This window comes from Cibotium barometz, chromosome 13, assembly GCF_041138505.1.
Source record: "Cibotium barometz isolate CiBa-2024 chromosome 13, ASM4113850v1, whole genome shotgun sequence".
NCBI classification, from domain to species: Eukaryota; Viridiplantae; Streptophyta; class Polypodiopsida; order Cyatheales; family Cibotiaceae; genus Cibotium; species Cibotium barometz.
Window position 1 is genome coordinate 32,113,457 of NC_141058.1, and position 25,676 is coordinate 32,139,132.

A 25,676-nucleotide genomic window follows, 5' to 3' on the forward strand; every position below is an offset into this window, starting at 1 on the left:
GAGAAAAAGAAGAGAAAGTTTGAGTTGAGGCTTCAAACCATCTTTCAAGATGCACTTAAAATCTGTCCCAATCAAACTTTGTAGCGGCTCATAAATTCAACTTTGGCCTCCGAGCAACTCAATATCAAATGGCCTCCGAGCAACTCAATGTCAAATGGGTGCAATCAAAGATTGACCTAAGCATGGGGAAAGGGAAGGACAAAGCTGGTTTTAGCATGCAAAAAGGTGGACAACCACCAAAAAGGGACTTCAAGGATGCCAAAGGTGCTCTGAAAGCTAAAAATGTACAAGAGAAGAAGCAATGGAACAAGATGAGCAGTGAATTGTTCAAGTTCTTGGAGCCAAGGTAAACCCTGATTGGGTCTAGTTCTGGCCCTTGCCATTGGCAGCTAGCTGCCTTGGCCACTATGGACTAGGATGGGAGGTCTTTAGTTTTCCACCGTTGTATTTCATCTCAGCACTTTGCGCAAGCGAAAGTCCCGATCAAATTCTGTGGCTCAAACATATGCACATCCCATTGGATTTCCGTATCTAAACGTATAGGTATTGACCTTTCTCATCCTCTTGTGATTTTTACAATTGTAAAGCTAGGTGAGTGACTTTATTGGTGAATTGGAGGACTGGTTGCACATTCTAGCGCAATCCTTGGAACTCATCCTCAAGCCGCTCAAGATAGTGAGGCGGTAGAAACCGCTTCTTGAGGTCCGTGAGGACAAAGTGGTCCCATTCATAGCCAGCAACACCAAAGTGGGAATTTGCCTGGGCCCAATGCATCCACCAAGAGATAGCTTCCCTTTCTATGTAGCTGCTAGCTAACACAACTTTTTCCACCAAGAGATAGCTTCCCCTTCTATGTAGCTACTAGCTAACACAACTTTTTCCACATTTGACTTCCTACCAATAGCAAAATAAGCCTCAAACTGATGAATCCATGAGTACAGAGTTGTGGGGTTGAGTTTATCATTATACTTACTAAAATTCACCCTTTCATGAAGATGAGTCGAGGAAGTTGTCGGTACCTTCCTTGCATTGAGAGCTACGCTCATGCTCCACGTGTTGTCTTTGTTCCTCCTGTGAGGAAGTGTCATGTGCACAATATGTATCTACCATGTGCTACATGAACGCAAGACTAGTTTCGAGGCTTGGGGAAGCTTGGAGCTAGGCAGGCTGATTGACGAGCTGAGTTAGGGATATACTAACAGGCGGGCACCCAAGTATGAACGAGCAGGCGCCCAAGTGTGGACGCCCGATGACCGGCCAAGAGCCTATAAAAGGGTGGCCAAGGTTAGTTATTGAGATATAGAGAGTCTCGCAAGTTTGTGAGAGCTCTATGGTCTTGGAGCTTGGATCTAGTGTGCAGACGTGCACCTGCTTTATGCAGCCAAGGCCGATAGCAATCTCGAGCCCGCGAGGGCTTCGTGGCGGTATGGGACGTCGCGAGGAGGAGATTGGTTGGTACGTCAACCTAGTTAGCTCAGCTCGTGGCTCGGTGGGGATAGCCAAGACTGTCGGCTTGTCCACAGCTGTCATGGTTGGGAGGTGAGTCAGGCCTGCACGCCCTTGTTTGTTTATTCGTTTGTTTGCAGGATTTGAGTTTCGTACCAGGAACGATCACGAGGAGATCCGTGGGGTATTGACAGTGGTATCAGAGCATACCTCATGAACGAGCAAGTCGGTAGGTAGAGAAGATGAGGTCGAAGAAAGGTATGTGTTAAAAAGCTTCCTATTTTTTTCTGTGCATACTGTTGTTTTCAAAAATAGTATGTGTTTTTCTTCATCAAAGAAACCCATGTTGATGGGGATGGTAGATGGTAGGGTCATTTGCTTTGCAAAGAAGAGGAGAGACTGGTTTCTGCAGTCGCATGAACGTAGAAAGAGAAAACAAAAAAAGCATGTTGCTTTTCGTTGAATGAGTGAGAGAGAGAACACGTTGTGAGAAGGAGGCGCTGGCGGGTTTGTGCACTGGCGGGTGTTGCAGGCGATGGGCTAGCAACGGCTACTACAGGTGCCTAAATATTGAAGGCGCCTAAGGTTTGCATAGCTAGGTGGCTAGGTAACCAGGCCCACGTAGGCACCTAGGCCAGGCGGGCAGGCAGCCAGGCCCACGTAGGCGCCTAGGCCAGGCGGGCAGGCAGCCAGGCCCACGTAGGCGCCTAGGCCAGGCGGGCAGGCAGCCAGGCCCACGTAGGCGCCTAGGCCAGGCGGGCAGGCACCCAGGCCAGGCCCACGTAGGCGCCTAGGCCAGGCGGTTTAGCTTGCATGATCTTCTCCAAGTTTATGGAGCAGTGAATGGCCATAAGGTTCACATTCTTCTAGACCCTGGCAGCTAACACAACTTTGTTAACTACAAACTTGTGCAGAAATTGAGTCTTGATACGACACCCAGCGATCATACCTATGAGGTATGCCTACCTGCGGGAAGGCAAGTATGGGATCGAAAGGTGGAGATGTTTCCAATCCAGATTCAGGACTACAAAAACACTCTGGAATGCTATGTTATGCATCTAGAAAATGTAGACTTGTTATTAGGGATTGAGTGGTTTAAGACTCTTCAAGTCCAGATAGATTGGTCTAGTCATAGTTTTTCTTTTCAGCATAGGCACACCAAGTATAATATTTTAGGTGATTGTATTCATCCCTCTCAGGGACCTCTTGTAAATACAATTGATTTTGGAAATATAATGGATACTTCTTTGTATACCGCTTTCCATTGTGTATTGATTCCACTTTCTTCATTTCTCATACCTTCCATGGATGTCAATGAATTAAGTGTGTTTGAAAGCAAAGAATTACAGAAGATACTTGATTCGTTTCAAGATGTATTTCCTAAGGAACTGCCATTGGGTTTACCACCTGAACGGGCAGTAGATCATCGTGTTGACTTGAGCTTTGGTGCTCATCCTATCAGTATTCCACCTTATAGGATGAGCCAAGCTGAGGAAGATGAGTTGGCTAAACAACTCGAAGATTATTTGAGGATGGGCCAGATCCGTCCAAGTAAATCACCTTGGGGTGCACCTGTGTTGCTTAGGAGAAAGAAGGACAACACCTGGAGAATGTGTATAGATTACAAGAGATTGAACAAGTTGACCATTAAGAACCGTTATCCTCTCTCTAGATCAGATGACCTGATTGACCGGTTAGCAGGAGCGAAATATTTTACAAAGATAGATTTATGTACTGGCTATCACCAGATACGTATTTATGAAAGGCATGTCGAAAGAACCACCTTTCGGACTAGGTATGGCCATTACGAGTTTGTCGTATTACCTTTTGGGTTAACCAATGCTCCAGTCACTTTCCAGCAAATGATCTTTGGGGAAATTTGTTGTGGTGTTCCTGGATGATCTTTTTCGTGAACATTTGGGGAAATTTGTTGTGGTGTTCCTGGATGATATTTTGACATATAGTCGTACTCTTGAGGATCATGTCAGACACCTTACGATTGTCTTATCTATTTTAAGACAGAATCGACTATATGCAAAGTTAAGTAAATGTGAGTTCTTTATGACCGACATCATTTACTTGGGACACAAGATCACTAGAGAAGGATTGAGCATTGACTATGACCGAGTTCAGAAGGTTCTGGACTAACCTGTACCGCGAACAGTGAAACAACTTTGTTCTTTTCTTGGTTTTGTTGTTTTTCTTCGAAAATCTATACGGGAGTACTCTCAACTCACACTTCTGATGATTGAAAGGTCGTGGACGTAAGTCAAATCAGCCTATCACTTGGAATAACGATTTGGATATGGCCTTCAAACTTTTGAAAGAAAAAGTCAAGGAAGCACCTATCTTAGCATTACCTGATCCTAGTCAGCCTTATGTTCTTGAAACTGATGCCAGTGACTATGCTATCGGGGCTGCTCTATTTCAAGATGGTAGACCGGTTGCTTTTGAAAGTAAAAGGCTAGATGACACTCAATCTCATTGGCCAACCCTTGAGAAGGAGCTTTATGATGTGATTCATGCTCTCAAGGTTTGGAGACATTATTTATATGGCTCCAAGTTTGTGGTATTGAACTGATCATCAGTCAATCAAGTATGTGTGTGATGCGGATGATTTGAGAGGAAGGAAAGCTCGTTGGGCGGAATTAATGCAAGATTTTGATTTTGAGATCCGTTATCAGAAAGGGTCCATGAATAGTGTTGCAGATGCGCTTAGTCAAATTAGAGAGGTGAATTCTTTGTTGCTCATCGAGATTTCTACTGACTTATTTCAGTCATTGAGAGGGCTTTGCAGGACTGATAGTTATTTTGGTCCATTTTGGCAGAAGATCCAGGACGGGAGCTCATTGATTGACCAAGACTCGATGACTGAGTAGTCTACCATTCAGGCTGCAGGAGGCCAATGGATGATTCTGAACGGTTTACTATTCCGTAATGACAAAATTTGTGTACCACAGATCTCGGACATTAGGTCTAAGATTCTTAAGGAGTGTCACGATGCCCCTTCTGCTGAACACCCTGGGGTACACAGGACACTATCATTAGTGAAACACACTTTTTATCGACCAAAGATGAAAGGGTATGTAGAAGATTATGTTCTCAAGTGTCAAATTTCTCAGGCAAATAAAGCTGAACGCTATAGACAGGCTGGGTTGTTGCATCCTTTGCAAATCCCAGGTAATAAATGGGAGAGTATTTCCATGGATTTTATTACCGGATTGCCAAGAACACATCAAGGCCACGATTCTATTTGGGTTGTGGTAGATCGCTTGACAAAAATGGCTAGATTTTTACCGACCCGGAAGACTATTATAGCTACGCAATTAGCACGGTTTATCGAGCAATTGTTTAGACTGTACGCATTACCGCAGGACATAGTCAGTGATAGGGACTCTAAGTTTACGAGTGATTTTTGGAAACTTGTTTTTGAGAAGTTGGAAACAACTTTGAATTTGAGTTCCTCTAATCATCCTCAATCTGATGGCCAGACTGAAAGAGTGAGAGTTCATGGGAGGATTATCTTCTTATGTTAGAATTTGCATATAACAGTACTAAGCATACGAGTATAGGGTTCAGTCCTTTCATGCTTATGTATGGTTTTCAACCAAGATCACCTGTTACAGTAGGATTCTCAGGACTTCAGCATGATGCAGCACGTAATTTTTTGCAAGATATGCAAGAAATGTTACAAGTTGCGAAGGAATCTATTAGAAGTGCTCAAGACCGAGACAAGTTTTATTCTAATAGACATCGTTCACCCAGAGAGTTCTCTAAAGAAACGATGGTGTATTTGCGAGTTCCGAAAGATTCCGAGACTTTACGGACATGTCGATCTCCAAAATTATCTCCTAGATACTGTGGACCATTTCGTATTACACGACGGATTGGTTCAGTTGCATATGAATTGGATTTGCCTTCTTATGTGAAAGTTCATCCTGTATTTCATGTCAGTAGACTTAAGGAAGTATTGGGTGGAACAGATTAGTTAGTTACTCCTCAAGAAATTATAGATGTCGAAGACATGACATTTGTTCCGCACGAACCTGAAAAGATTCTTGGATTTCGTGAAAGAAAATTGTGTAATATGCTTATCATGGAATACAAGATCAAGTGGAAGGATCGTGTTGAGGAGGACGCTACATGGGAGACATTGACTACTTTTCAGAGAGATTACCCTGGTTTTTTAGTGAACCCAAGAGTGAGCTCTTAGAGGAAGGGCAGTATGTCATGTTCACAGTGTGTATCTACCTTGTGCTACACGCACGCAAGACTAGTTTCGAGGCTTGGGGAAGCTTGGAGCTAGGCAGGCTAAATGACGAGCTGAGTTAGGGATATACTAACGGGCGGGCACAACCCAAGTATGGACGGACAGGTGCCCAAGTGTGGACGCCGATGACCGACCAAGAGCCTATAAAAGGGTGGCAAGGTTAGTTATTGAGATATAGAGAGTCTCGCGAGTTTGTGAGAGCTCTATGGTCTTGGAGCCTGGATCTAGTGCAGACGTGCACCTGCTTTATGCAGCCAAGGCCGGCAGCAATCTCGAGGCCCGCGAGGGCAACTTCGTGGTGGTATGGGACGTCGCGAGGAGGAGATTGGTCGGTACATCAACCTTGTTAGCTCAGCTCGTGGCTCGGTGGTGGGAACAGCCAAGTGGTGGGCTTGTCCACGACTGTCATGGTTGGGAGGTGAGTCAGGCCTACACCCCCTTGTTTGTTTATTCGTTTGTTTGTAGGATTTGAGTTTCGTACACCAAGAACAATCACGAGGAGATCCGTGGGGATTTGACAGGTAGTGCAAGCCACTGCTTTCGCCCAAACCTCTAACTCCCGTGCCTATAAAGCACGGGACTACTTTGGTAACTCCGCAATCGAGGTAGCTAGAGCAGAGATTTCGAAAGGGATCTCGGTGATAACTAGCAGAGGAGAGAAGGTGGGAATGGGTGCCGAGGTATCTTGAAGAGGTATCTGCTTTTCCACGGCTTGTATCAAAGCCTTGCACTTCAACATTTGTTCCCTTGCTACCGGCGTCTAAAAACCAACCATACAAGTGAAAAAAAAATCCCTTTTTTTGGCTGAATCTCTTCACCAAAAGCTAGAGCTCTGATACTATTGTAACATGCAGAAGCTTATAGACAAGATCATACTTTGATAATGAATATTCAGCACCTTGGTTCTTGACGATGATAAGAGTGCACCATGGTTATGACCATAAAAGAGATGGTTACATATGAGAACCTGCGCTTAAAATGGAGATGTCTTGGCATGCGTTCAATAAATCCATCCCAGAAACCTCTGAAAATTCTGCAAGAAGTCTTTGATGTAGCAAATCTAGCAGATTGTCCTGATCAAGTTCAGAACTTCCCCGCACTAGAACATCTGATTCGGCTTCAATTGGCTGCGAAAGAGCCTGCCTTTGAAGGATCTCAAACACACTTCCAACTGGCCGACTGCTGATGCCACAGGGGACTATATACTTTTGAAAGGAGACAAATTGGTGGTCACATTGAGGGCCAGCCCATGGTAGGTTATCCAGCGTGAAACCCTGACTCCAATCACCGCAACTTTCTTGTCTCCTACATTATCAGCAAGTAGGTGAATTCACACTAATGACCTCAACAAAATCTACTCAATCACCAATCAACACTCACAAAAAGGTGCATACACAAAGGTGCTAGCTTACCAACCCAGACACCCGTAAGTCCTTCAATGCGTGTGGCTTCAATGGCACATGCATGCAGTCTGAAGAGCTCGAATGACTACTTCCTCCAGCGATCTAAGATACCAACAATGAAGGTCCATTCGATGATGCCGTAAGTTCAATATAGGGTACATAACCAGCTGCAAACCCAATAATCATAATGAACAAAGCATACATGTGACTGCAGTTCTATCATCATCGGTCACCACCAAGCCTACTGATATGAACAATTCAAGATGATCTGCACAAAAAGACTCGGTGTCCAGCATGGCACCAACCAACTTTGAAAGCATAAGAAATTGCCATGGTGTGGAGGAGATAATAACGGACCTGGCCAGGACCATGGTAAGTAACTTCCCCTCCGCAGTAAAGATCGCACGGAGGGTGGTCTTTATCGAACAATAAATTCTTCTCGGAGCTGCGGGTCCCCATAATATACACTGGAGGATGTTGCAATATGATTACCGCATCATCTACATCATGTCCCTTTTGTATTGCTGCGCTCTACCATAGCTTTCTGCCACTTCCATGCATCCAAGTATGGAATGCTCTGATCATAAAAATCATAACTGTCACATCTGACACAATTAAGAATTAGCACTTGCAATATATCTTGAGTATCTGCAAAGCTTTTCCGGCAGCATAATTCCAAAAAGTGACTTTCTTAGGGCTAGACAATAAAAATAAAATTAAGCTACGAGTGATTTAGCAAAGGCAGCATGAAATCAAGCCAAAATGAGGAGATCGCTTAAGTGGAAAGCTGGCACATGACCAACAGGTCATACGGCATGGAGATCATCAAGAAGACGAGAAGGAAGAAGTTGGATTTAGTGTAATGAAATTTTGTATTCAAAATTTATAATATTTTGAAGTGTTGTAAACATTTTTGCTTAACACAAACTTGTAATTAAAACTTAATCGTATTATTTCATTACATAAAAGATATAACAAAATATTTACAATGACAAGATAATTAACTGCTCTTGAGTCTCTTCTCTACTTGCTCTTCCTCTTCATTAGGCATTTTTCCTCTATAACGCAAAAACTTTAAACAAACTCAATCTACATTAAACAAAGAATTCAGCTTTCACATAAATTCAGTCAATACCATAAATCACATAAATTCACTCACTCAAGAATAAAAAAATTACCTTCTGGTTCTCATCCTCTTCTAGCTTGGATGCATCCCAAGGTTGATGGAGCCTTCTTCATTTCCTTGATCAAGGGTGGGCAAGGGCTCTCTTCCAATTTCAATAATTCCTAACTCCTCTTGAAGACTTTAAAATTCTAGCTCTATGGAAAGAGAAGATTCAGTCTCCTTGGCTTTTTCAAAGCACAATGACATGGCTCTAGGGGCTTCAATGAAGTTCTCTATCTCCTCAGTGTCCAACTTCAAGAACTCCTCTTTATGTTCATTTTCCACATCGAGTATACCCCTGGCAACTTCACAACCATCTGTATAATTGCAAGGAAATAATCCTCCCTTAAATTATAAAGCTTCTGCATGTGGGAGAGAAGAATAAAATTCTTGCCATTTATAAGAAAGGAGGGCAGCCTAGGGAGGACGAAGTTTGATTTCAAGTGTTCTCCATGCACAGATGATCTCTCATCAATAACAGTGGATGCCTTAAACTCTGTCACATCAAACCCTATGCTACTTAGAAGGCTCTCCTTATCACCAAAAACTAGGTCCATAACCTCATCATCAGATTCAATCTATGTGACAAATGAAGCTTGTGAAACCTTTTGACCCTTCTGAACTTCCAGTTCATCCTTTGTGTACTCTTGTTTGCCTGCATGAAGAAATAGATAAGCAACAAATCTAAAGTAGTACTTAAGAACTTTGCACTTTTTCTTGTGCAGAGAGCAGTGTGCAAGACAAATCTTTATCCTCTTATCTTCTGAATAGGCATCCCACCTTCTTGAAATGTTCTTCTTTTCAGATGAGGAGAGGGCAAAGCTAGACATGTGAACATATTGTGATGATCTCTCATTTATAATTTCTGTACTAACCAATTTACTATTTGCCTCCCACTCTTTCCCTAACATAGAGCTTGCCATGTCCTTAACAATTTGTTCTAAATTAAAGGGCACATTGAATATAGGCTCAACATCTAGAAGACGTTCATCATGCCCAAATCTCCTTAATAAATCAAATAGGTTTTCTTTGGCACTAGGCTCATCTGTTACCTCTTCAAGTGTCTCTAAATCTTCCAAAGGATCGTAGCAGTGAACCACCTGCTCCATGCTCGAATTGCTAGCCACGATGCGAGATGAACAACTAACAAGAAGCAGAATTGCCTATCGCATAGTGAACTGAAGGCGCGAGTGAAGGGGGAAGGAAGCCAATCCATAGCACGAGGATGAAGAAAGCACTATCAAGTGGAGGAAGGGGCAACGAAAACAATCTACAGCAGGAGGAAGGAGGACCAAAATAAAAAGATTTAAATTTAAATAAGGCATGACTATATATAGATATTATTAGGGATAACATCATACATGTACAATGGAAGTGAAGGACTGATGTCATCGAAATGTGTCGTTGTGCCACGTGTAGGGCTGATATCATCATCAGAGAGCCACATGTAGGGCTTATGTCATCCTCGCAATGATGATATCGCATTCTATAAAAAGGAGAAAATGTTTAAGTTTTTTTGTTGGGTACCATTGATGGCGTGAGTATTTTTTAAGTGATTATTTTCGAACTTTTTTCGCAGCATCTGCAATCCTCCCTCTACGGCACGAGTAGAACCTTCCGTCAGGCTCTGATAATCCTTATCGCATCGTGGATAGTGGCTTCTGGACCTCCTCCCTCTACGGCACGAGTAGTCCCTTTCGTCAGGCTGCTCGAATAAACCTTATCGCACCGTGGACAACACCTTCTCGCCCTCCTCCTTGAACGGCGTGAGTGCTTAATTTCGTTAGGAACTAATCCTCCTTATCGCATTGGTGGACAGCACCGGCTCATTGCCTTCTCTCTTGATTCCTTCCACGATGCAAGTGTAGTCGCTCCCTGGATGGATTCTTGCTTCCTCACAGTACTAGATGGCTTATACAAAGAAAACTATGAGGATAGTTTACCCAGATCCCTCCCTTCCCAAAGAGCAAGATTCAGTGCCAAAGAAAGAGCCAAAGGTAACAACTTCTAAGCAACCATTAGAGAAGAAACAAGTAAAGGGTAGAACCAATTTATCTAAGGGAAGAATTGTCCTCCACAGACGAAAGAAATTATTTACTAAGATAAGGCAAGCACAAGAGGCTACACATCTGCTCATCCCTAGGGCACCATTCTTGAGAATTGTAAGAACAGTAAGTGACAGTAATCAAAGGGCAAGGACATTATAGATGGCAGAGCAGTGCACTGACATGTCTTCAAGAATCTTGTGAAGACTTTCTTATAGACTTCATGATTGATAGCTTCATATGTACTGCCCATGCAAGAAGAGCCACTTTGATGGACAGAGACCTGACACTTGTTAGCAGGGTGAGGTACAAGTTTGAAAAATTTCTTCATGCCTTGCCAATGAGGGATAAGAAAGCCTTTGATATCCTTGCAATTCCCCTAGCAGTGAAAAGGAAATCAAAGGCAGATAATATTAAAGTTGAAGAAGTTACTTTCCCTCCCAAGAAGAAGAAGAAAAGAAAGTTGGTTTGGAAATCTAAGCCAGATGATAAGAGTTTTGGGGAGGAGGAGAGAAGGTGAAGGAAAAGGAGTATGAGGTGAAGGAAAAGGTCTCACATGTGCATGATAGCTTAGAGACCCTTGTGCAGTTTGAGAAGGCCAATTCTCAGAGGCTTGCCCAAGTACCAGGGTAGCTAATCTGCAATGTTGGACAGTGGAGGAAGGCTATCTCTATATGGCACTTGGGGACATTTATATGCTTGTAGAGAAGGATAAGGAGATCAATGACAGTGTTGTTCTCATGTGTTTAAGGTATGACTACATTTTTCACATATGTATATTTTCACATATGGTAATAATGTAAGAATATTTTCTATTTTGTTCATTCCTTTATAAACTCTTATAGGGCACTTATGAAGGAATTGCTTCCAAATCAAGTCAACAAAATATTCATTTGAAATCCCTTAGTGTTGGCTACATTGATTGATATGAAGAAGAAGACTTCCGAGCTGGCATCCTATTTCAAGCCAATGAGAAATAAGAACATTTGCTTTGTTGTTTTGCCATATGTAGAGAGGTTCGTCTCTAATTGCTGATGATTCCCATGTGTTTAAATATTTGACATACGATATTTGCTTTCGTAAATATTTCTTTTACTTTTTTCTAGTGGACAATAGAGTGCTTGTGTTATTAATCTTCTGAGAAGGACTGCTATTTTCATGAACATGCTAACTGGCATGTATGGGTAGATTAAATTGTAAGTAGTTCTCTTTAATAACTTGAATATTGAGCTTCATACTTTAGTTTTCCTTATATTCAAATTGGATTTTTAATAGGGCATGTAAGAGAGCTTACGGATATTAAAGATGAATATCCAAATTTGAAAAAGGAGGCAGAGTATAAGTTTCTAAATTAGCCAGTAGCCAATGTGTGGAAATATCTTATCTAAATATACCGAGATTGATAGCAGTGTAGGTTAAGTTAAAAAACCCACTATTTTTGCAATGAATCTTTACTTAATTTTTTAACTTTTTTTCTATAGTTCTTGGTTCTTAAATCTAAGAAAATTTCTTAATTTGATACTCTTAAATCTCACAAGATTTGGCTGTGGAGTGTTCGTGCAAGAGCTATCAATATTATTTTGAATAATTCAATTACTTTGAATGATCCAGATTCTCCACCACCCCCAATGCAAGCCTCTCCATCTAAGAAGAAGAAATTGCATGTACATTCACCACAAGCATTTTATGTTTAAGCAAGGAACTCTACAAAAAGAAACCAAGGGTGCTCCTCAACAAGGCACACATAAAGAAACCAAGGGTACTAAATCAGGAAGCACCTCAAAGAAAAGTGGTCCTCAAGTGGGTGCCAAGAAGGGTGTTGGCAAGAAAACTAAGAAGGAACTCAAGTTCAAGTTTGCTTGGTAAGAATAACTAGAAACAATCAAAGGATATGGACATGCAGACAAAGGAGGCCACAAAACCAAAGAAGACAAAGGGGGACATGGAGACAAAGGAGGCCACAAAACCCGAGAAGACAAAGGGGGGACATGGAGGCAAAACCAGAGGAGATGGAGACCAAATAGAAAGCTTTATTCTCCTCCCTATTTATCATTGTAAATTTTCTTCTAATTTTATAATCTTGTTTGTAAAGATTGAGAAATTCTCTTCTCATTTTGTGATGTTTTTTACTCAAAACACATTTGTACTTGAGTTTGTAATGGTTTTGAGATATTGTGCCATAATTGTCATCTCATGACTCGAGTAAATCTCTAAAGCAAAATATTAGAACTCTTAAACAGCTTCATAAAAAGAGCTTTAAATATTGTAATTCTAAAAGAACAACGTAAAAATTTACAAAGACACACCAATCACAAGACAAAACTTTTCATTGATAAATTACATACGTAAATTTACAAAATCCCAGGAGTCTAAATAGACTTCATAAAAAAACTCCAAAGCTTTCTTATTAAGTCATGCTTATACAATCATATTCCCAATTAGCATCTACCAAGGTCTTCGACTCCATTCGCATTCAAATATTTCTATTCTTCACCTTGAACTGTGCCCCACTTGTATCCACTTCCCATGATATTGAGGTGCTCCCTAATATTTAGGAGGCTCCAATGCCTGCTTGCACTTACAATTTACACCACACCATTGGGCAACCTAATGCATATGTCAAGAGGCAAAACAACTTGTTCATCCGCTTACAATGGGACCCAACTACTATTTTTCTTCATCCACCGTTCGTAATAAAAGCGAATGTATAAGGTAGCACGAGCTTTAAGATACCAAAATGTAACACTAGACTCTTCTGTTTTCAACTTGAATGTATCATCCTTATGCTACCCCTCTACGATGTTCCACTTCTCTCTCCAAGCAAGGTTACCATGTCATCACCTAGTACTTTCTTGCACACAAACATGGTAAGTGTGTGTGAGAAAGTAAATTGATTGAACATCTTATCAGAAAGATGAATTGGACATACCCAACTGAGGCCCACAGCAAATCGAGATGGCTTTGCAAACTTGAAAGATCATATATGTCACAAAGCATCTTTGATTTCATGACCATAACCATCCAAGCATCAGGAGTTGGCCATTCAACAGAAGAGAGGAGAGGAGATGTGATGATCTCTAGCTTACCCAACTGACCATCATGCATTGGCACCACATAGGAGTGCCGGTAAAAGAAGATATTTTCCTTAAGGTCTGCATTGGTTTTACAAGAAAACAATGCCTCACCAATGTGTGCAATGTCCGGTAAGGCTTCGTAATGGTTGCTCCTCTGCCAACTTGGAAGGAAAAATATTTGCAACCCAAAAAATAAGATCATTAAACATGAAAGATGTAGCTATCGTAATATCACATGCCTCCTTCCTTCCCTATGATACTTACAATTGCATGGAAATTGATTTTGTTTACAAAGATGTATGTCTCGTGCACCGTGTACACATGTTGTACAATGGCCCCAGTGCTCGATTTTTTGAATCCCTCTAAATGACCCTTCCAATGAAGCTCCATCACATCTCGTCGGTCGTCGAACTCGGTGTAGACCAATAGCAGTAGGCTGCAGGAAAACCTAAGCACCCTTGCGAAATGCCTCTCTCACCCAAGAACCATCATCGTCCTCCCTATTATTGTACAATGAGATCCTCAATCTCATCTTTTGGTCTTCTTCGTGGTACAGCCATATCAATTGCAGTGAGATTAGGGTTGGGCAAATGAGATAGAGAAAGAAAACGCAAAGATGCTATGCAGATTAGGGTTTTAGGCTTGATGGATATTAAAGAGATGGAAGAGGAAGGGAGGAAGGTTAACAAGAGTTTAATTTGGATGTTCACGAGGGAAAGCAGACTTGAAAATGAAATTTATGACTACAATGAAATTTGAGATGGGTTTTTGGGGGGAAAAGTGACTTTTAGGGGAATCTCAAAAATTTTAAAATTTTAAGGATTTTTTGAGCCACAAAAATGGTGGGACCATACCTACACTAACCCCCCTAATTTTTGAAAAAGACAAGTGTAATTATTAGTATTGAAAGCCTAGTCCCCCTCCCTACAGCCTAGTCTCCCTCCCTATGTTTAAAGGAGACCAAATGTGCACAATCCTCTATTCCTATTGGTTCGTTGCTAATTACTTTCATTAGCAAAAGGCCCAAAATAGGTTCAAATGCCCCCTAATGGTAAGTAGCATGGATGTAAGTGCTATAAGCACAAAGACCTACATTTACTCTCCAAAATTTGTTTCATGTGTGGTTAGCTTTTAAGAGTAGTAAAATCAAGTTTTCAAACTACACCACTAGATCACATATTGTAAACTACAAGAAGAAACGAAACCCCTACTCTTATTCTCTCCTAAATCAAGTTTTCAAACTACACCACTAGATCACATATTGTAAACTACAAGAAGAAACGAAACCCCTACTCTTATTCTCTCCTAATCCCTTGTCTTCCCCACCACCACCATAAATCCCCCTTATCCCCTAACTTATAAGCTTAAGTCCCCCCTTCCTTACACTCATGTGATACCATATGGCTTGTGAATGATACCATATGTCTTGTGAATCCCTCGGGTCCAAAACTTGGTGGAATCAATTTGGAAAAACCCATTTAAATGTTTCTTCATAATTGATTGAGTACCTTTGTATATCACCTTAAACCATTTGATATCAAAGATGAATAGATTGCCAAATGCTCTAAACCCGACCTCAAGAATATCTTGAATAGTTTCTCAATACTCAAGATGGTCCTCTATGGCATTGGTATCATGTCTACTAGCTCGAATTTCTTGCTCAAAAGCTGTTATGACACCACAATTAAATGTGTTACTTTTAGAATCCACACGCTCCATGCAAAAGTACCTTCCCTGTGACCATATTACATTGTATAATTTGTACTAACATTAAACAAAATCATGGTATTCAATATAGTGCATTAAACAAGGTATATAACAATTGAAGCATGAGAAAGAGATCAATGATATACTTACTTGAGGGTCACATCCTTGTGTATACTCTTGTTCTTCTCTTATGACTATCTCTACATTTTTTAATGCCATCGATATTGCCTTATGAAGCCATTCTATATTGATTACACTTGGGAGAGGTTCTAAGTCAGGTGGAAATGGCAAGTGTCTACTTTCTCTTCTAAAAGTTCTTCTCTCATCCTTTTGTCTATTGATTGCATCCTTGTTTCTCTCAATCCACTTCTCCACCATGATATAGAACTATTTAGAATGCAGAATGTATTCACCTTTTGGCATAATGCTTCATCCATTCTTCGTTGCCTTCCTTTTACATTAGTAATTAGTCAATCATCCTACTCATTACTCCAAAATTGTGGCATGGAAGGATCTATTCAAGAGAGATGTTCTGAGATATACACAAGAGACTCTTGCATCAACCATCTCTTTGACATGCTTACTTCTGGCCTTTCTCTTTGTCTCACAAAGTCCTTTAAGGTTTTCGTGAACCTTTCAAGTAAAAACATCCGTCAAACATGAATAACACCACAAAGTGTCACTTCCTCAACCAAATTTACCACAAGATGTAATTGGCTAGTGAGTATTGTTCTAAGAATGTTTCCCTCGATCATACACACTACCTCAATATCATTGAGATGAGCCATCTCAATGAATGTAGGATCTATCTCCGCCATGCTTTCCTCTAGCCTTGCTCTTTGTCTCATAAAGTCCTTTAAGGTTTTCATGAACCTTTCAAGGAAAAGCATTCATTGAACATGAACAACACCACAAAGCATCACTTCATCAACCAAATTTACCACAAGATGTAATTGGCTAGTGAGTATTGTTCTAATAAAGTTTTCCCCGATCATACACACTACCTCAATATCATTGAGATGAGCCATCTCAATGAATATAGGATCTAACTCCTTTGAGGACTTGCATACATAATACTCATGTATACTATTTATCATATACAACTTGTGATTGCATGAGGAAACTAAATATTAAATGTAACCTAAATAGTGAGTTCAAGATAAGATTGATACCTCACCAAGCTATTTATAGTGTATGATAAATAGTGTATACTCTTTATTATCATACATAACTTGTGATTGCATGAGGAGACTAAATATTAAATTTAACTTAAATAGTGAATTCAAGAGAAGATTCATACCTCACCAAGCTTCCCATTTTATAAATAGTCTCTCTCACCTTCTTATCTCAACAACGAACTATAACTATAAGAAGAATAATCTATGCTTAGAAAAACATATAACGTTAGTATAAGATCCTTTAAATTGGGTACTGTAAAGAGAAAATGGATAAAAAATGTCTGAATACCTGTAATATCTGTTGCTAATCATGTGTCTTCAAGCCATATAATTGCTCGTCTCCTTTCTTTTTGGTCTTTGTGAAGGCACCCTGCATCAATGAATGCATTACTCACATTGGTGTACGAAAAGAGGCAGTCACGCTTTTAACGTTTCTTTCCTCCTTGGTTAATACCCATGCTGTCTTTGGTAGGACCTTGTTTCCACACTCTTATATAATTGGCCATGCACTTTGAAGGAGACCAATGTATTTCAAGTCATCCCTTGTGCCCTTGGTATCTCATTTACCAATTACATGGTCCCAAGTGTTTTTTTGCCACATTCTTTAATATGTGAATAGGGTCTAAGAGATGATTGATCTTCAACTCACACTAATATGGGATTCAAAAGAAGATTAAGTGTCTTGACATCCCATCGGGTGGTGGATTTGGGGTACTTCTACATACCTCAAACCAATCCCTACCTCTCATCACAAGTGATGAAATATCATAAGGCACATGCTTCGGATGTGAAGGGGGAAGAAATTGATTGATGTTTATCATACACCACCTTATTTAGTGTAGAGGGCCTCTCCAAAACAAGTGATGATCCATAAATCAGACATGCATGATGTCCAGAGGTTGTAAAACCTATTATAAAATCAAGATGGTTGAGAGATAGAGTAAGACAAGTTTGAAGTTTAAAGTTTCAAGGTAGAAAGTTCAAGTATGTACCTGAGCACTTTGAGAATCTAGGATAGTCATGCATTGTCCAAAGGAAATCTTATTTCACCTCCATATCATGCCTATTTATTGGCCTTGAGACATCATGCACTTTGATACCTCCCCATAGTGTCTCCTCAATTAAAGGTTCGAGATACACATCTCTATTTTTCACCTTATACTTGCCTAGTACAAGCAGAGTAAGCATAATATAGCCTTTCTTGATTGCCACCCATGGAGGGAGATTGTAATTCACCAATACAATAGGCCAAGTAGACCATGATGTAAACTTGAATCCAAATGTATCAACACCATCTATGCCCAAGCCAAGATGTAAGTGATAAGGCTCATCTTTAAACTCTAGCCATTGATGCTCCACATGTTGCCACACCGATGAATTAGCTATGATCCTCATGATGAATTTCATGCCATGTAATGAGTTCTGAAATCCCCTTATATTTAAACATGTGTAGAATTCAAGGAATGATAAGAAAGTGTCTTTTAGGAATTTTTTTCTCCTTACAAATCATCTCTATATCGTCTCTCCCCACATTCTAGACATTGTGTTACATCTTTATTAGCCCCTCTAACTAACATGAAATCATTGGGACATGCATGTATTTTTATATAATCCATACCTAACATACGAGCCCCATCTCGTGAGTCTGCCAATAGATTTTGAGGGGGAAGAATCTTCTTAAGAAGCCTACAACATAACATAAGAAATCATATGTTAAAATAAGAGACATTCTCTATTTAAGAAAATATAAAACAAAATAATATGAGAGTATAAAATAAGGGACATTTTCTATTTAAGAGAATATATTGATTGGATCTTACATAAGAAGACTTGTAACACTTGCATCACTTTATGCATAAGTTATTTACAAGTTTACTAGATCCAAGTTTGCTCGGAGTGTAGGGTATGGACATCCCTCATACAAAGGGGTGCTTTCCTCTCTACGCAAGGTTTTCTCCTCTTACAACATTGGAGCTTGTTCTCCATCCTTTATGACCTCCCATTCAAGAAAGCATTCACCATGTCTTCCATGATGAGATACTCTTCCTCCTCATGTCCCAATGGTGGAGGCACCTCATTCATTGGTTGGAGAGGATGACTCTCAGCCATGCTTTCCCTATTAAGCCCTGCAACATTTCACAATATACCCGATGTCATAGAATGGTGTGGCATATTTTGTAATACTCTCGTATGGTTCTGCTCCATATCATCATTTGCACTTGGTCATGACAATGCCTCATTACTACAACACATCAGGAGTGTAGCAGCGTTTTGAAAGAAAAATATCGGGGGTTTTACGATGCTCAGCAGCAATATATCACTACTCCACAAAGTTTTTTCGCTGCTAGGCAGCAGTGCTTTTAGCATCGATTTTTCACTGCTCAGTAGCATGTATAGCAACAAAAAAATGCTGCTATACTGTAAAAATATGTCACTTTTTTTACCGCCGTGTAGTTTTATCTTTTTTAAATACAATAAACTTATACTCTGAGTTTTTATTTTTTGTAGGTTTTTGCCTTGTCTTTCACTTCTACCTCTCCAACCTTATCCTCCTCAAACTCAAGCAAGGTATGTCTACAGTTTTCCTTCATTTCCTATGCAAACAAGCTTTCTATTAAAGCTTTCTTGTGAGTATTTCTCTTCTCTTTCTTCTCTTTTTAGTTTTTTTTTCCTTCTCATTGAAGCTCGACCCTAACCCTAGCTTCTACATAGAAACCCTAATAAAGAGATTTGATGGAGAGCTCTTCATCAAAGCTCTCTATTATGTTTTTATTTAGAAGCTAGGGGTAGGGTTAAGCTATATAATGAGAAGGGAAAAAGAAAGATTCAATAAGTTAAGGTAAAATCTTTCATTAAGTTTTCTATTAAGATTAGGGTTTTGTATATGCTTTCTATTAGGGTTAATATTAGGGTTACTAATACTATTTTTCTTTTAATTATTTGGTTTGATTTTATAGGTTATCCACCCATACAAGTCCCATAAGGTAAGAGATCTCTGCCTTTTATGTTTCCTCTCTTATTCTTTTACATGTTATAAGATTTGTAAGTTTTAGGATTTGTTATTTTTTCTCCCATACATGGATAGCATAGCTCCTCTCTAGAGGTGGCCATATGCCTTAGCCTCATGTATGAGGCTAGTGCATAAAGCTTATGCATTAGCCTTATGCATAAGCCTCATACATAAGGGTAGTGCATAAACCTCATGCATAAGACTTATGCATTACCAAATGTATAAGCCTCATGCATGAGGCTTATACATAAGGTTTATGCATGAGACTTTTGCATAAAGCCTCATGCATAAGCCTCATGTATAAAGCTTATGCATTAGTGATAAGCCTCTATGTGTAGCCTTATACATAAACTTCTGCATAAGGCTTATGTATTAGCCGTATGCATACGCATCATGTATAAAGCCATATGCATAAGCCATGTATAAAGCCATATGCACAAGTCTTATGTATAAAGATTATGCATATGGCTAATGCATAATCCGGATACATAAACTTTATGCATGAAGTTTTATGCATAAGCCTCACGCTGTCGTGCCATGGCACGTCTATGATGTGAAACCGTGCATGTGAGGCCATCAAATACACATCCAGATGCATGAGGTTATGTGCCATGACGAGTCATTATATGATGCCATGTACATATGTTCATATTGTAAATGAGGTTCAATAAGACAAGCTGAGGCTGAGCCAGATCTAGGAGTTTCTGTATATGAGTGTGGAGGGTGATGGTTCTGCTGTTACTCAGAGCCCATGGGTAAGTTAGAAACATCCAGTTATATATAATGGTTTTGATGGCACTGGATGTAAAGGATGTAACTGGCCACATGTATATTGGAAAAATTTGAAAACCTTGTTGTGCCTCCATGTGAATGGTTCAAAGGATTTCAAGAAAGAAGTCAGTGAATAAAGGAACAAACACTTGGTATGCAATTTTGTGCAATCATCAGGATGAATTCAAGGATGTATTGAGGTGAATCGACACATGTACTTGTCATTGGAAATAGTGATGTTCAATACTCCTTGGGAAATTTTGTGTGTGAGTTTCCTTGTTAGATTTGACATTCACTCTCACAGCTAGAAGTCTCGTACTTTCCTGGCTGTACCGCACACTTCACGACAACTTTGGTGAACCCGACGTGAAACTGCTGGGGTGAGAGTGTGGTGAAATATACAGGGAAGCTATGGCTGAGAATTCTGAGGGTCAGGGGGTTCATTTTGACCCCGGAGTTATGCAGATGTTTCAGATGTTTACCATGTACATGCAACAACAACAAGCTGCTGAAAGAGGACAAATTTCCACGACCAAAGCATTACAATCAATTGTGAAAAAGATGGATCAATTTGATGGGAAGGACATTACAAAGTACCTGCGCAATTATATAAAGGAGATGGAGCTAAACAGGGTGACTGAGGAGGACATGGTTCGAAGTTTCGAGCTGGTATGTGTTCCTGAAATAAGAGAGCGCATAAAAGGATTGCAGACAGCACAGGGTGGCAGAAATTGGGAAGAGTTCAAGCTTGCTTTAAAGGATGAATATTTTATGGAGGATTCTGAGCGAGTGACTAAACGAACTTTCTTGGAATGGGTCACAGAATCTAAGATGGGAATTTCTGCCACAGAATTGCTAAGAGAGTTTGAGAAGCGTTATGCCCAGTTGTCAAGGATAGAGCGTGCAACTTTGGATAGAGAAAAAACAGAGCTCTTCTTACAAGCAGCTGGGAAAGATCTCCAGGAGAAATTGGAAATCCTCCTTGAGGATAAGGATACAGAGCAGGGATTAAAGAGTGATTGGAATGATGTTGAGGATGCAGTCACTATGTTAGCAAAGCGGCAGCGGAGGAGGGATAAAATGGTGATGGGCTCTGCACCCCCCATAGCTGCTGTTACCCCTGAGAATCTACCCAAACCAGCTGCTACAATTCCCAAGGTAGATGGGCCAATGGATGAGCTTATCAAGGGTATGCGTGACTTAAAATTGAAGATGTCCAGGATTGAAGAAAAAGGTTTACCATTGGGGCAGGCTTCTATGCAAAGGCCTCAAAGCAAAGAAGGGTTTACATATAGATGCATATGGTGTGATGACCCAGAGCATGCAAAGAAAGATTGTGCTAGCTATAAACAAGCTCTTAAAAATCAACTTGTGTTTTTCAAAGATGGGAAAATCCATCTTACAGAGACTGGTCTTCCATTGAGTACAAACTTTGGGAAAGGAGGGATGAAAAAGCTGGTAGAGGATATGGCTGCTAGTCATGCCATTTCTATGGTTGAGGCAGCAACCTATGGATTAAAGGTTGGTCAATTAAAGCAGGGATTTGAGAATGATGAGGATTATGAGAATGAGGATTTTTGGCCATCAACAATGGAATTAATTACGTCAAAGAAAGTGTCAAAGCAAGCTTTGCATGAGGCAGGTGATTGTATACGTCTTGAGACTGGCTGGGAGGAGCCTGTGGATTCTTTATCCATTCATGCCTATACTGCCAAATGCCAAAATAATGAGGCACAGGTAGAGGAGAAGCGTAAAAGGGAAAATGAGGAAGGAGGGCCATCAAAAAGAGTTACACGTGGAAGTGAAAAGAAGGATCCTGGGTCATCACATATGCCTCCACAGCATAGCAGACCTCCATAGGATGTTTCAATGGAAGAAGTGCCAGCAAAAATGAAGGAGAAGGGTACAGGGAAAAGTCCACTCTACAAGCTTCAATCTGATATTGAAGTTGCAACAGATCTCAAAAAGGTACTTGAAGAAAGGATTCTAAACAGCAGGGTGGAATTCACACTAGGGGAAGTCTTGGGGATTGCAAAGAAAGAATTTCATGATGAGATAATTGATATTATACGAAGAAAAAGGCAGTCCATAATTGAATCTATTCCATCACAAGGGGAGGCAAGCACTTCCAAGACTCATGGAGTACAGGTACAGAAAAAGGAAGAGAGAGAAAATGTGGTGGAATGTAATCACTCTGCTGATGGGGCACGACAAGTGCGCTTTGTGGAAGAGGATGATGAAAAAGAAGTCCTTACAAAGAGTCATTACTCCAGGAGCCATTGGGCAAGAGCAACCACCAAAACCCTTGTCAAGATAGGTGATTTGGAAGAGCCATATGTCGCTCTAATTGATCATGGGTCTGAAATAAATCTTATGGCTAAAAATCTCTACAACAAATGTAAGTGGCCAATGGATGTGGATCATGGGTGGATGATTAAAGCAGCTAATAACTCATCTGGAGAGCTTTATGCAGCATGTCCAAATGTAAGGGTAACTATAGGGGATGTGAAGGATGATCAGAATTTCTTTGTTCAGGAGATGTCATCGTATCCCCTTATCCTTGGGCAACCCTACATTACAGCTGTAAGGATGGAAACAAAGGTTTTGGATGATGGTTCAGCATATGCAAGAATAAGGAGTAAAGATGGCAAAAAAGCTGTTCAGTTTTTGACAGTTTGCATTAATCATGAAAGGAATCGTGAGTCTCTTCGGGCACAGTCACTCCCAAAGATAAACAGAGAGTTCATGAATTACAGGGAGATGAGGGATTTTGGCCAGGTGCCATTGTAAAGCGGGATTCCAATGGTACAAGGGGAAATGAGTTCTCGCAGGACTCAATCAATGTAAATAGCTTTTCAGCGAATTTTCAGGGATTCTCTAGCTATGGGTCACTGGTTTTTGTAAAAAGCAAGGATTTGAAGCGTGGTATGCAAAAACATATACAAAATGAACAAAAAAGTTTTGAGCAGTGTGGTCTTCTAGAAAAGAATGAGTTTATTTCAGGGGTGCTTGATGAGGTGTCATTTGTAGATACTATGGATGTGCTTTTTGATATGGGAAGAGCATGCTTACAGGGTGGAAATGAAATGATAGAGGTGTCATCTGTGGAGATGTATGATATAATCCAGGAATTTGAGGGGGTGGAATGTAAAAACGTGAATTGTGAGATGGATGCTCATGTTGATACAAAGTACAAAACGGTTGCAAAGAAGGTGAAACCAGTTGCCTTGCCCTTGCCACCAGGAAGCAAGGAGAAGATAGATGAAGCTTCTATGCAGCCAAATCTTAGAGATCCGAAGAAAATTGGGCATAAATTTACTCAAGAAACTCTAAAAGAGCTGAAGATTGGTGAGAAGGATTTTCTGTTGCCAGTTGAAAGGGAATGCTTTGAGGAGATGCTTGTAAAACATGGGAAAGCCTTTGCTTTTCAGCCGCATGAGATAGGCTGTGTTGATCCAAGTGTAACAGCACCAATGGTGATCTTTACTGTTCCACATGTACCCTGGAACCTGCGGCCAATTCCAGTACCAAAGGCTCTCTTGCCAAAGTTGATGGAACTACTAAAGGAAAAGATTAGGATGGGGATCTTGGAGCCTTCATGTGCCCCATATTCCAACAGATGGTTTACTGTACCAAAGAAAAATGGGACATTGCGCTTTATTCAAGACATGCAACCTGTAAACAAAGTCACAATCAGGAATGTGGGAGCAGGTCCAATTGTGGATGAGTTTGCAGAAGCATTTGCAGGGAAAGCTATATATTCTATGGGTGATCTGTATTCAGGATATGATCAGTTCCAGCTGGATATACAAAGCAGGGACTTGACCACAATGAGAACTCCTTTGGGATTAGTAAGGATGTGTACCTTACCACAGGGAGCCACTAACTCAGTGGCACATATGATGAATGGAATGAATAAAGTCTTACGAGACTTCATACCACAAAAAACTATGCCATTTTTGGATGATGTGCCAATAAAGGGCTGTGATGAGAAAGACAAAGATGGGGATTTGGATTCAAAGGGGTGCCGCAAGTTTGTGGCAAATCATATAAAGGATTGTGACATGATTCTATCCAGGCTTGAAGAAGTGAATCTTACTTTATCTGGGCTGAAATCAGTGTTTGGAGTTGGTGAAGTGCTAATAGTGGGACATCTTTGTAGTACTAGTGGACGTCGACCTTGTCCAGCCAAAATAGATGCAATACAAAGAATGAAAGAGACATGCATTAATGTTACAGAGCTGAGGAGATTTCTTGGAGCATGTGTCTTTTATGTTATTTGGATCCCACATTATGCACATGTAGCAGATCCTCTTTATCAACTTTTGAGGAAAAATCAAAAATTTCTGTGGAGTGCAGTACATATTAAAGCTATGCGGAAGCTGAAATATTTGCTCCAATCATCACCCACTTTGAGAAAGGCAGATTATGAGTGTGGCAGGCCTGTGATTGTTACAGTTGATACTAGTCCTACTGGGATAGGATGGGCAGTAGGGCAAGATGATGAGGATGATCATAGGTATGTAATTAGATTTGGAGCAAAGGTGTTAAGCTTTCGGCAACGAAAGTATCCACAGATCAAGAGAGAGTTATGGGGGATAGTCACTGCTCTAAAATGTGAAAAAGAATATCTTATTGGGGCATCTGTACTTGTGGAAACTGATTGCTTGCCACTCCTTGGGATGATAGCAAGTTGTACCACTCCAGATATTGCTATGCTTAGGTGGATTGCTTATATCAAGTCACTAAATCCTGAGTTTGAGCATATTGCGGGAAAAGATAATCCAGTTGCAGATATGCTATCAAGAGCCAGGTATGAAGATGAGAAAGAAATGATTAGTGACATTGATGATGTGGGTACAAAATTCTATACTACAGCATATGCAAAAGGGGATCATATTTGCCTATCAAATGCACTTGAGTCTTTTATTGAGGAAATATATGAAGGGGATTGGTTGCTTATTGGTCAATATTTGAGTACTCTGACAAGGCAAGAAAATTGGTCTGACTCAGAATTTAAGAGAATCCGCAGAAAAGCATATGGTTATTTCCTAAAGGATGGGTATCTCTGGAAGCATCCTAAGCAGAGGAATGCTATGCCACAGAGAGTCATATGTGATAAAGAGACTCAAGGAAAGCTTGTGAAAGAATTCCATGAGAGTCTCTGGGCTGGACATAGAAGCGTGTGGGCCACCTTTACCAAAATAAAGGAAAAATATTGGTGGAAAGGAATGTACAAGGATATTTCCCAATATGTGGAAACATGCATGGTATGCCAAATGTACTCAAATGTGCGGCATCGTGATGGCTTGCAACCAACCTACCCACCTGCCATGCACTACAAATGGGTAGTGGATCTAGTTACAATGCCTTTGGGAATTTGGCAGATGCGGTACATTGCACTTGCAAGAGAAGATTTGACAAATCAGGTAGAAGGGCGTGCTCTTAGAACAAAGAGTACGGAAACAGTATGCAAATTTCTCTTGGAAGATGTGATCTGCCGGTATGGTTGTGTTGGGAAGATAACAGCTGATAGGGGTGAGCTAGATGTTGAAGAAGCAAGGGAATTCTTCTCTAGAATTGGTATCAAACTGTCCCTAACATGTG

General features: G+C 40.4%; 1 pseudogene; it reads right to left on the reverse strand.

Moving 5' to 3' along the window:
- Nucleotides 1–633: 633 nt before the first annotated feature.
- Nucleotides 634–9,393, reverse strand: LOC147632603 (uncharacterized; annotated as a pseudogene).
- Nucleotides 9,394–25,676: the final 16,283 nt, after the last annotated feature.